Below are 10268 nucleotides of genomic sequence, written 5' to 3' on the forward strand. Positions count from 1 at the left end.
ACTGCTAGGTAGGGGAACAGTGAGCAGGGTGCACTCTGCTCAGTGCCTGGCCACCCAGGGGGCCCAGGTAATAGTGCTTGGGACTGAAGGGATGAGCCTGCACCATGCATGCTGCTGCAGGGGCTGGGGCCAGCCTGGGTGCCACTCTCCAGTAGGTAGAAGGGGCTGCTGGGCAGGAGCTGCTTCCTCAGCTGCATGCTCAGCTCAGCTCAGCTCGGTTCTGCCCCAGGCTAGCATGGACTTACTTGCGCCCCCTTCCCCCTGCCCCCCCCCCCCCCAAGTCTGGGCCCCTCTGCTCGGTGGGGTTTATGTCCAGGATGGAGCTGCTGCCACTGTGATCCCTCTGTGCATGCTCTCACCTGGGCTTGGGGCTGTTTCGCTCCCCTCCCTCCCCCCGATCTGGCATTTGTTCCTGGGCTGCCCCAAGCGAAACCCCAGCCCTGGTGGCTGGGAAGGCACAGTAGGATTGCTTGCTGGCTGGGAGGGGGCTCCGGGGGTCCTGAGCCATGATGTCCAGCAGACAGAACAGCCCATCCCTGGCCTGCAAAGCATGCTGGGGGCTGTAATTTAACTTGAACCAGGAAGGATTCACAAGATAAACCCAGAGATTTCAAATAAGGATCTATAGGGTCAAAAACCTTCTGACTTACTGTGGTCTTTCTCAGGTTCTTGCAAAAAAAGAATTGCTCTATTGTTTTTCCATAGTCTAAAAAATGAGCGAAAGCTAAGAGCTGGCATTTTCAGAGGTGCCTCGAGTCTAAAAAGACTGAGAACCACCGGCTCAGAGAATATTGAAATACTGTTTCTCCTGTAGGTGAGTAGTGCTTCCCGGGCCTTTGGGCATGACAAAGACTCAACATAAGTCACCATTCAGAATTTTTTCTAATGCCCTCATCCCAAGAGGTGATGAGTTCACTTAAGCTTCATGAAAGTCAATAAGAGTTGAAAGTATTCAGCAGTTTCTAGGATCAGGCCATTAAATACCTTTAAAATGTTACATGTTGAAAACATACAAATAGGCTTAATGTTTTTCAGGTGCCTACTGGTATAAAGGACACTGATATGTATAGGTTTCTGTCTTTTGAAGTTCAGTCGTTCAACTTCTGCTTTCCTGAACTGGATTTAGAGAGGACAGTGCTCATCTATATCAAGGGTTTGAGTGGCCCCAAGACGCTGTGCCAGAGGGTGACAGGAAGTAGGTTTCAGAAACCATCAGAACATATTACCAGTATTCCTTCTTTATAGGCTGTTAGTCTGTCAACTCGTTTAAACATCAAGGAGAAGGGTGAATGCCAATTTTCCTTTCATCAGCTATAAATATGATTCTGGGGAATATGTTATTGAATAAGTGGAACATATCTTTTCTCCTTCTCTGTCCTTCTAGGGGACAGATGTTCGGCTGGTCAGATGATTCCAAACCCATTATTAGTATCCGTGCCCTTCTACATTAGCAGTATTACAGCTGCACTAGCTGATGCCAAGGACGTTGATGCTGAGAGACAATAACATTCTTCAGCAACAGAAACTACTGGCTTTTTAGCATTCTACTGCTTTCTCACATTTTGGCTTCCAAATAGAAAAGCTGTTGCAGTGATAATCAGTGAGCCTGATCTACTAATGTTGAGGAAAGGATACAGTTATTTGCAGAGCTCAGGCATTTATATCCAGTATGTATTATTAACATTCAGTTTTAAATGGAAGGCATAAGGACAGATTCTGCCCCAAGACACAGGAACACCGCCCCCATCCACTCCAAAAAATGTCTGCACTGATATTTTGTAGCAATTTCCTCATTTTTGGTCTATCACTGAGGCAGTTCAAACTAGTGCTAGCAACCATAGGAATATTAGCATAGACTGTATGAAGCAGTTCGTGCCATCTTGTTCCATGTAGGTTAAAAAGATGCGATGGAAAAATGCTTGAGCCCTGTCTACACTGACACTTCCTCATGCAAGTGTTATGGACACATAGCTGCCATATCCTAAGGCAAGGATGTCAAATGTATACTGTAGTCTACGGGCTAGATTTGGGCTGCGGAGCTGTGTTGTATGACTGGGAGGGCAGAGAGGCTAGGCATTTGAAGGTACAGAAAGTGGGGGTGCACCTTGCTACTGAAATCTGTGGCATGGAGCCCTGCTGGGGGACATGCATCAGTGGTAGGGGAACAGCCAAGGCCACATTAACCCCCTGCAGCTCCCTGAAGCCACTCACCGCACGCACCACAGTTGCTGCCCATCCTGCTGCTACCACCACACCTGGATTTAGTCTGTGGTGGGGCCCCAGGGTCTGGATCTGGGTCAGACCCCTGTTCTAAAGGGAGGGGGCAAAACATTATTAGTGGTGGTGGTGAACATGTTTGCTTAGCTTTTTAGTATGTTAAAATAGCTGGTTTCTAAAAATAAACAAAAGGTTTTAATTAACTGTTTATTAATTAGAGCTTTTCTTTGACTGAGCCTCTCACATTTTACTCACATTCTGACTTAAATGATATCCCCCGTCACCCTCCTGTTTTTTGCCAGCAGGCCTATGCCACAGCTCATTTTCATCATGCCACATCTGAGTCGCAGGAGTACGTACTCAAGATTGCCCACAGGCATAAGTTGACATGTCAGTGGCTCAAAAGGAGCTCACCATCTGCAGATCTTGTCAGTTGCTCTGGTATATCACATATTCCCCTGACAGTATTTGGAAACACCAACTTCTGTCAATTCCACTTCCAGGAGAAATTGTCAGAATTCAATGGGCCTGATGCTCCACTCACTCACGTTGCTGTAAATGAGGAAAGTTCCACTGAAGTCAAAAGAATTAAATCAGCATAAACTGATGAGAGAAGAGAACCGGACTCATGACTGATCCCTGAAAGATAACTATGCAATGGAAAAATACTGATTATGCATGAGACATAAAATCATGATTCCCACCATAGCAATTAGAAATCCCAAGAGTCTATTTGTACCAACAAACTCAATGAGCAGTATCAAATATTGTACAGATCTTATCTAACACCCCAAAGACATTTTAAAATAAGGCATATTGACACGGACCTCTAGTGACACTGTAACGAAGCTGTTGGCACTTTAAGCACTAGCAGTGCGGTGGCCTCAGAGTACTGATTTTCTAAGAACACACATTCACGGCACAACAGCCTCATCCTCTGCCCTCTGTAAAAAGTCTCCTGTTTAGTTGTTATGGGTATCATCTATCCTGAAAGAAAAGTTTGGTCTTTCTCTGGGCCTGACTTCTTGTTCAAGACCCATGAGATCTATGCATGCTTTGGATAACTGGTACTACAAAGTATAGCACAGCGATTCTCAATTGGGTTGCCATGAGATCCTTTAAAGGGTGATACACAAGACTAGAACTGTTAAGTGTGCCAACACTACACATCATTCACAAGATAAACCTAGAGATTTCAAATAAAAATCCATACTGTCAAAACATTCTTACCCGCTGTGGTCTTTCTGAGTTCTTTGCAACAAAAGAATTGCTCTAATACAAGTGAAATTAGTTTGTGAATTGGGGTGCTGCTAAATTGAGAAAAGTTATAGAGGCAAAAAGGTGGAGATCCACTGGTATACCATAAACTGGTCATTGTAAAGTGTCCTTATATGAAACATAATTAAAACTTGATAAAACCAAACAAGATCTTACAATTTGGCTTATTTCCTCAATCCTGCTGCTGCACATTTCCAGGTAGCCAACTTGACGTTCTTTGTCCTTTGTTCTCCCACTGTTTTATAACTAGGTTTATAATCTTTCCCCTGCTAGATGATCATAGAGAACATCTGGTTTATGTTCGATGATTGTCATGTATAGTTATACACTGTAGATTAGATCTCAGATGTGGCTGAGATACATTTGGCATATTTATGAGGAGGGGAGGGGAAAATGAATCTAAGCCACCTCTCAGACTCTAATGCCCTGAAGTTAGCCCTGTTCTTTGGCATAATTTCAACCCAGCCATGTTTTGGCTGGCTGCCCACAGCACCAAAGGGCCTTTCCAGAGACTAAAGACTGCTGGGGTATTCCTTTCTCACCAAAAGCATCCTCTCTGATGGGGAACAGAATGTGGTGGGTGAAAAAAAAAGGAGAGTCATCAAAACAAGGAAAGTTAGCTGTCATCCATGGAATTCCCCCGGGCCTGGGAAATTATCATCATTTTAGACTCTTTTGGAACATATTCAGTTGGTTTACGGGTTTTTTGTTTGTTTTTTTGGGGGGGTTTTTTACAGGCATAGTGCACAAAGCAAATGAAATGGGGCTTTAGGTTTAGTGATTGTTTTTTTGTTTGCTTTTTGTATTCTGTTCTTCCTTCCTTTTATTGTCCTTGTGACAAGGTATTTAGCAGAAATCGCATTTCCATTGGAATCTGACGGCTGCACCATGAGCGCTTCTGTAGAGATTACTGAAAGATGATGGAGGTTTGAGAAGGCTGTCTTCTAGTAAAAACAAGCACACCTTCTCCTGGGTGGAGTTTCACCCTAGTGGGTACAAAGACTTTGAATATGAGGGTCATTAGAAAAGCTGTTGCGGTAATGTATGTCCCAAATAACTGTCACACTGAGATTGGTAAGCAGACGTCTTGTCCATTCCCTCTCCTCCTGGAAGAATATGCATACTGTAAAACTGCGGCGGCCAACCTTCTCAGTAGGTATGCCAGAAATCAGCTCCATACCCCATGCCACTCTGATCCCTTTCCTCTGCCCAATATGTTGCTCTGCTTTCTGCCCTATCTGCCACTGTGCTGCCTGTCCCCTCGCCAGTCTGCTGAATGCCACACGCAGAAGCTGCCTGTGCCAATTGTGCCACACATCACTGGCGTGGTGTAGAACAAGCATGCCTGACTCTACATCAGCAAGAAGTTTCCCTACACAGGAAGAATTCTCAGTTGTTAAGTAAGGCAGTTTTGCAAAGTGAAAAGGCCCCCTAAACTGTGGTCAAAGATGTGGCCTGAGAGGTTTCAGAAAAGAAGTATTAGACTTCTAAGCAGCCTTAAGAAAAGTGAGGACTGAATTAGCACAGCCAGGAACTCCTGAGCTGTAACTCTTCTTTTGTCAGGATCATACTGTGAGACCTTGGATAAATCGTTCAGTTTATCCATCTAAAACTCCCTTTCTGAAAAACAAGAATACTTACAAATGTTCACAGTGTACTTGTGAGGATTGCTGTTTATACAGTGCTGTCAAGACACAGAGCTGAAAGACAAGGGCACTAGCCTAGAATATGAAATACCTGGGTTGAATTCCTTGCTTTGCTACAGACTTTTTGTACGTTACCCTGGACAAAGTATTCAGGCCCAGAACCCCAAAAGGACTCAAACATCTAACGTGAGACTTAGATGGAAGACAGGCACCTAAATCTGAGAGTGTGGTTTTCAGAATGCCTATCTAACCTCTCGGGCACCTACGTTTTTTGCCATCAGGGTGTTTTAGGCATCCAGAGTTCTGCTTTTGCTTGTAGCAAATGCCACCTTGGCAACCTAAATGGTTCAGCCTCTATCGCATGCCTAAGGCTCGTTAAAGATCCAGAAACTGTTCCTCTGCCTAAGGCCTGTGATTGGTTCAGTTTAGTAAGCATGCTCAGAGTGTACCTAACCTACAGTGACAGTATGGAGTTCAGCACAAAACACAGCAACTGCGGACAGGTTTTTTTCTAAAAATATTGAGGTGGTGGTAAGTATAATGGTCTCATGGTTAGCGTGCCCTCAGACTGATCAGGTTCAACCCCCTGATCTGGAAGGAGAGGACCCACAAAACCAAGCTATTGGCTAGTACTGGTGGGGCACTCTGCACCCCACTGGGAAAGGCGTAGTTAGCACAAAAGAACAGAAGATTCATAGGGCCAGAGAGAGCATGACCCTGTAGTTCAGTGGTTGCCTGGGAGGGCTGGTCTTGGATTCTAATCCCTGCTCCCAGAAATGCAACAGCCATTTAACACAAAGTACATAAACGAGTCCTGGGATCAGGGACTGGAACTTCGGACTCCCTTTTCCTAGGTGAGGGCCCTAACCATTGCACAACAAAACCAGTTCTGCTCTCTCAGCAGCATCTCAATGGACTGAATTCTTGGCTGCACAGCGATGCAGCTTCAACAGGCCGAGTGAAGAGTGTCCACACCCAAACTAGCTGACAGCCTGATAGTTAGGGCATGCTTATGGGAGTAGGAACCATGGGTTTGAACCTCCTTCAGGCTAAGGGGGTCTTCTGCTTCCTGGGTGAACAGTCCAGGGTGGGTACCTTGTCAAACCGTGTTTTAAAAGAAGAACAGCTAGTTATCTGTTTCCAAAAGGGATTTCCTATCTCCAGGAGGGGATTCTGGGCTATTAACTCTAACCCAGTGGCACTCAAAACTTTTGTTGGTTTAGGCTGGATGAGTGGCTTGGGGCCAGCATGCAGGCCAGCATGGGCCCTGTGCCCTCTCTCACAGCTACCTCTCACAGCTAGGATTGGGCCCTGTGCCACCTCTCACAACCCCATGTCACCTCAAGGAGTTGCATGCTGCTTCCCTGGGCTCCGTGCACCTCCCCTAGCCCCTGTACTACCTCCCTTAGTGTCGAGCTGCAGGATCCAGGCCCACACTGCCTCCAGCCAGCCCCTGCAGGCCTGGATAGGGTCCCAAACACACCAATCTAACATGCTATCCAGGTCACAGGGGTCCCCATGAGTTTGGAAATTTGGCAGCAGGGGAGTAACAATTAGAGGAGCAGCACCAAATTTTGAGACCCATGGGGAACCCTGTGAGCTGGATGGCTTGGCTCTATGGGCTGGATTTGTCCTGTGGGCCAGGGGGTTGAGCACTCCCACTCTAATCTGTTAGTCATTTGTCAGGCACTTTTAAGTCCTGGAGAGAGGTGAGATTTCAAACATTCTCTTCTCTGATATTGCCTATTTGTGAGTTGATGCTAACTGCTCCCCCACCCTCTCCTATGCCCCCTGCCACTGTTCAGCTTGCTGGATGTTGCAAATCCATTTTAAGGATCAAGCTCTTCCTTGCAGTTGAAGGGAACTTAGGTATTTAACTCAGGGTGGTGGATTCTGAGGACCAGGAACTTAAGAAGCTAGGTGTGGCAATGTTGAGTATCACAAAACCCAAATCCCTTCATGGATCTACCCTGTAGTCTCCATGTTACAGTCCCTCCATTATAAAATCAGGATAATAATACTTCCTTACTTTATAGAAGATAAAACCTGCATGGTGCCCACCTACTGTTGTTCTAGAACACCTTAAAGGGCAACTGGTAGGAATGAAAGGAATTAAATCACTAGTGCAACCAGGATGCTATTTTATCTCATGTAAACATCTACATTCATCTTTGACTGTTACAATCTGACCAAAACTAGGTGAAGCAGGCTGGGATGCAGGAACCAGGAAGAGACGCAGCACTGTCAATAACCCATTGTCATTGTTGGTCTGTTGCCATGATCTAAAAGCTGGCACTGCTCTCTGGGGAGGGAGGGCAGCGAGATTACTGGAAGTTGCGTGACACTGCAATAACAGACCATCAGCGACCCAGTGAGGAAAGTAAAAACCCAGCCTGAAATGCTACCAAATTTGATAGGTAGCACTCAGCACCCCCTTTCCACAGATGCTGAGGACCATTGCAGAGCAGGGGAAGATAAGACTACACAACTCTAGCCTGAGGCACTTGCAATCTAAATACATGCAATTATGCACATACCCACAGCTGAATTCTCTACGTTAGTGGAAGAATATTTAAAATCCTAAACTGCACACTTTGTACCTTTGTGTTTCCCAAATCCATGGGCTGATTAGCACCACAGAGATCCCCAGAGCAGGCAAGGACAGCCTAAGGTCTGTGCTTTTCTTGCAGTGGCTGCCAACAGTCCCCAATGGCCATTACAGCAGCAGGGACCAAGTAGGCACAGGCATACATCAGTCACACGCCCCCTGCCACACACCTTCAGCTGGCATAAGAGCCATTTTGGGGGCTCTTCAGCACCCAACAATTCTCCTAGGCTGGAGAAATAATCTAGCAGCCACTAGATTGGCTTTATGGTTGCTCTGCAAAGGTTACATATTATATGGTGTCCATGAAACATTATGACAGTAATCTGGAAAAATACAAATAACATTTAATTGAAAATCTTTTGCCATTTTAATTCCATATTTTCCCCACTGATTCTCTTAATTCCTATCAGCTCTACCTCCCCCAGCAATCCTAGTTTGGGTACTAGTGCCACATGCTGGAAATCATGATAATACAGTATCTTCAAAATGTTTCATAAGAGGCACACTCCAGTCTAGTTTTGCATGGTACAGCCAAGGCAAAACAGGATTTGCATGTATATTTCTAGTGCCAGCAGCAACATCGACATCACTAATGCCAGTTTCCAGTTTTGTCGAAGAAGACATTGCAGCAAAAAAGTATACGGTTTTTTTTTTTTCTCAATGACCAGAGGATGAGCTGAAATTATGAATGACTTTCCCCCATTAAAGAAACAGGAAAAAAAAAATCAGTGTTTGTCAAATGAAATGAAAGGAATTGCTTACCCTTAGGAGCTATTGTGTGCAACCATCTCCTGGTTCTCCTGTAATAGTGCTGTTTTTTGTATCTCCAGCTGTCTCCTATTGCTGGGTTTTAATATTTTCCCTGCATTTCAGTGTGACTGGTGTAGGAGGAGACGCAAGTGGAGGCCGTCAGTCACCAGCCCACTCTCAGTGTGTAGCAGGCTGGGAATTGTAGTCCACGCCAACACTTGACTAGCTACTTTTCTCATCCAATGCAGTGATTCTTAACCAGGGTGCCATGAGATTGTTTTAAGGCTGGCACGCTGTACTGCATAAAACTGGCACATACACCTCCAGGAGAACAAGAGAAACCCAGGGATTTTGAATAGGAGTCCATAGTGTCAAAGACAGTCTGATCTGCTGTTGTTTTTCTGAGTTCTTTGCAACATAAGAATTGCTCTATTATTTTTCTGTAGTCAAAAAATGAGTGAAAGCTATGACCTGGTAATTTCCAAGGGGTGCTTTGAATCTAATGAGGGGTGTCTTCTTGAGTCTAAAGATGTTGCCCTAGTGTAAACTTGGGATAACTCTGAAATCAGTAAACTTACACATTTATATAACCATTTTATAGTAAGTGAAAGGAGAATCTGATTAAAATGACATATTATGTTTTTGTCCAAGTAAACTAAGACTTATTGATATAGAGAACAAGTGTGGAGCTTTACAAGTAATGATGATGAATCAAAGCCTGCTCTTGATGATCCAAGTGTAATCAAAATAACTCCACTGACTTCAGCAGGTTTACAAAGTCCACGGTGCCTTGAGGTACTTACAATTTAAAATAAGACAGAAACTGAGGCTGATAGCCTGTGCTGATTGAAGGGCTACAGAGGAACCAATAAAAAACTACAAACAAGGCCATCTTTTAGGGGCTCACTTTCCAGAAAAGTAAAAAGCTTGCCTGAATCTTGGCCTGCTTTCTTTTCTCTTTGGCTACTATTTTGTTATACATGTATTCATTAGGTACCATAGATTCATAGATTTTTAGGGTCTGGAAAGGATCTCTCAAGATCATTGGGTCCAACCCCCCGCACTAGGCAGGAAAGACAACTGGGATCAGGTGACCCCAGCAAGGTGACTGTCCAGTCTCCTCTTGAAGATTTCCAGGGAATGGCAACTGCACCACTTCTGGAGGGAGCTTATTCCACAGTCTGGACACCCTGACTGTGAAGGAGTTTTTCCTAGAGTTGAGCCTGAAGTGGTCTTCCAGGAGTTTGCAGCCATTACTCCTGGTTTTCCCCAGGGGTGCCCTGGTGAACAGTTGTTCACCGAGCTCTTGATGAATATATTCCCCTGATGTAGCGGTAGGCTGCTACCAAGTCCTCTCTCAGCCTTCTCTTTTTTTTAGGCTGAAGAGGCCCAAGTTCCTCAGCCTTTCCTCATATGGTTTGCCTTCCAAGTCCCTGATCATATGGGTGGCTCTTCTTTGGACCCTCTCAAGTTTTTCCACGTCCTTGTTGAAGTGCAGCACCCAGAACTAGACATAGTACTCCAGCTGTGGTCTCACCAGTGCTGAATACAGTGGAAAAATCACTTCCTTGCTTTTACATGAGATGTCTCGGTAGATGCATGCCAGGGTATTGTTTGCCCTGCTGGCTACAGCATCGCATTAATGGCTCATGTCCATGCAATGGTTGATTATTACTCCTAGGTCCCTTTCAGTTGTGGTGCTAGTCAAATTGGTGCCACCGAGCATGTAGGTATGTTGGGATTGTTGGACACCTTACACTTCTCAGTGT

General features: G+C 45.1%; 1 protein-coding gene across 1 annotated transcript in view; it reads right to left on the reverse strand.

Moving 5' to 3' along the window:
• Positions 1-8600, reverse strand: part of GNB4 (G protein subunit beta 4) — a 113370-nt gene extending 104770 nt beyond the window's left edge. Inside the window, exon 1 of the mRNA XM_059731173.1 lies at positions 8512-8600. The gene's annotated coding sequence lies outside the window, so the exon portion shown is untranslated. The remainder of the gene's footprint in view (positions 1-8511) is intronic.
• Positions 8601-10268: the final 1668 nt, after the last annotated feature.

This window comes from Alligator mississippiensis, chromosome 7 (assembly GCF_030867095.1).
Source record: "Alligator mississippiensis isolate rAllMis1 chromosome 7, rAllMis1, whole genome shotgun sequence".
Taxonomy (NCBI): Eukaryota; Metazoa; Chordata; order Crocodylia; family Alligatoridae; genus Alligator; species Alligator mississippiensis.